The following is a 3151-nucleotide window of genomic DNA, read 5'->3' on the forward strand; positions in this document are numbered from 1 at the left end:
GTATTTTGTGGGGGATTTAGTATTTCTCAAGGTCTCGCCATGGAAGAAGGTACTGAGGTTTGGACGGAAGGGCAAGCTAAGCCCTAGGTTCATTGGGCCATACCGCATATTGAAACGTGTGGGACCGGTTGCCTATCAACTTGAGTTATCTCCAAAGTTGGACCAGATTCACGATCTATTTCACATCTCCATGCTAAAGTGCTACCGCTCTGATCCAACACATATTATCTCGACTGAGGAGATTGAGGTTAGGCCGGATCTAACTTTAGAGGAGGAGCTAGTTCAAATTCTTAAGCGTGATGTAACAGTGTTAAGGAAGAAGTCTATCCCACTAGTTAAGGTACTTTGGCATAATCACAGCTCAGAGGAGGCGATATGGGAACTCGATGAGGTGATACGAAAACAATACCCTCATCTGTTTTACCTAGGCAAATTTCAAGACTGAAATTTTCTTTTAAAGGGGTAGAGTTGTAACACCCCAAAATCTAAGCATTCATTTTTGTTGTTATGTTGCATAAATGCATGCTTGCTTTAGTGATTAAGTGTCCTGAGAAGTGTTGAAGAAGTCCTGAGTTCAAGCCTTGGCTTGTACAAAGTTTTGCTTTTACTTGATTAAACCCTGTCTCTAGTCAGTAGGCTTCTTAAATAAATGTTGGTAAAACATGTCATAAAAAGCCTGCTGGTTTAGGGGATAGTGGCGTGTTACTGTTACTAAGAGATTGGAGTTCGAGTCCTGCTAAGCGCAATGTGTGTTTTACTTTGCAAGTTGTCATGTGAGAAGTTTTATGTCAGTAGAACTCTAATGCTTGGATGGTTGGAGTGTTTGAGGGGTGTAGAGGATGGTGTAGCCGAAATTTAGGAAGAAAAAGGGAATATTTGGATAGCGATCGATTTGAAGGTTTTGTTGAGAGATTATAGAAGAAAACCAAAGGGATGTGAAGCTGAGGGAATGTTGGAGCCAAATTGGGATTGTAGGCACCTTTTAAATTTGGTTTTGGGGAGTTTTCGGGATTGGTTTGGGTACTTTTCTCTTCAACTTGTTTTTGTCCCTTCTTTTACTCTTTTTTTGTTCTTTAGAGACCGTTTAGTGTAAGGGATATTGCCGTGTTTTTGGTTTAATTTGGGTTAGCATTTTAGGGTCTCTTACTTTTCTTTTCATTCTTCTTTTCTTCCCATTTGGCCAAATGCCTTCTATCACTTCCTCTCAATTCTCTTAAAATCATTATTTCCCTCTTTTACTTACTATACTTGGCCGATTCTCTCCCTTTCTTCCTCTCAATACTTTTCCCCTTTCACATTGTTACCTAGGCTGAATACCTCATCACTCCTTTTCATTTCTTTTGTTTCGGTTTTGGGTAATTGCTCTTTACTTCTCTCTTCTCTCTCAAGTAGCTTTCTCTTGCGATTACTCTTCCCCTCATTTCTTTCTTCCAGTTTTTTTCTCTTTTCACTTTTTAGGGTTAGCCGAATATTCCATCTCAGGTTTGAGTGCACAGTTATTGTTTTCTTTACTCTCTGTCAAAATATCTTTCCCCTCTAATATTTTCTTTTCTCTGCCGATTGTTGTCAGGGGTGATTGCACCATCTCGTGCCTCAATTTTAGGGTGTACTTTTGTAGGCCACTACTACTACCCTTCACTCTTACTTCTACATTTTGGTAAGTTGTTCACTTGGTTCAAGTTATTTACATTTAGGGTTTTGGTTAACAAGATTAGGTTGTAATGAAGATTTTTACCAAGGATCTTGAAGTCAATCTTGGTCAGCGGTTTAAGTGGGTTAAATTGCATTTGTTTAATCAAGGCAGGTAATAATTTCCATTTTGGGATTAAGTGTTAATAAAAGGGTGTTTAACCCTAGTGATTAAAAGACTGATTGAATGCCTTGAATGAATGTAGGGTTTGGTGCTCGTAGACTTTTAGCACTCTTCGCAAACAGGTGTGTAACCACACTGCTATAATCGTAAGTCAGCAAAAGTCGAAAAATATGACTATTGACGATATACGAGCGTGCGCTTACTCGTGTGGTAATCCGAACGCATAGAACGTGGGCGTTTGATAGTAGAGGCCACCATGAGCGATTTCATGGGCTTAGGCCGTTCTAGGCCACATTGGGCCAAAATAGGCCGTGTCAGCCCCACGGGCACGTGGGCCCCACACGGGTAAACCACACGAACAGGTGGAGATTATTGGGACAGGCTGTGTAGATCACACGGCAAGGCCATTTTTGGGCTTTGTGGGCCACACGGACGTATGGGCCCACATGGGCCGCATTGTGGGCCTTGGGCCCACTTTCATTGTTTACTGTTAAGGTTACACGGGTCACCCGAGATGACTATGGACCTACTGTTGGGTCGGTAAGTATCTCTAGACCCCAAATTGATGAAATGACTGTTATGCCCTTATGAGGTAAAATGACAATATGCCCCTATAATATGTATGACTGTATTCGAGCATGCTAGTTGTATATTGCATACACGTATGATATTATGCCATGACGCATGACATATTTCATGGGGATGGGTTTATTATGATTGGAGGAAGTGTACTGTACTGGCAGCTCTACTGCAATTACTGTTTAGTGACGTAACCGATGTTATATTCTGGAGTGTAGGGATGGGTGGGTTGATTTTATCCCCATATGGAGTGTAGGGCTAGACGGAGTGGAGTGTAGAGGCTGGCTTAGTAGATTTCTATTTGCATTTTGTACTGATACTGTTACTGAATTGGGCTAAGGCCCACACTGATACTGTTACTGAATGGGCTAAGGCCCTAACTAAGACTGGACTGATACTGAAACGCGCTTAGGCCCAGACTATATTTGCGTAATACATGTTTGACTGTTTGTTTTTTTTGGGATTACACACTGAGTTTCATAAACTCACCCTTCTGCTTATCTGCGCAGGTAATCTTTAGGCGGATCGGTGCTACAAGGGACTCGAAGATGGCCACACATATGCTCATGCCTCTTTACTGGATTTTTAATTTATAAGTAATTTAGATTTGGGTATTTCTATGTAATAAGGCCTCATTAAAGTTTAAACTTTTAATTTGGGATTTTTACTTGCATTGATATAAACTGTTAGACGTAGGAAAAAGACGAGTTTCAAAAAGATAAATGTTTTTCAGAATGCTACGTTTACGTAACATAGTTT

Source organism: Gossypium arboreum, chromosome 3 (genome assembly GCF_025698485.1).
Source record: "Gossypium arboreum isolate Shixiya-1 chromosome 3, ASM2569848v2, whole genome shotgun sequence".
Classification (NCBI taxonomy): domain Eukaryota; kingdom Viridiplantae; phylum Streptophyta; class Magnoliopsida; order Malvales; family Malvaceae; genus Gossypium; species Gossypium arboreum.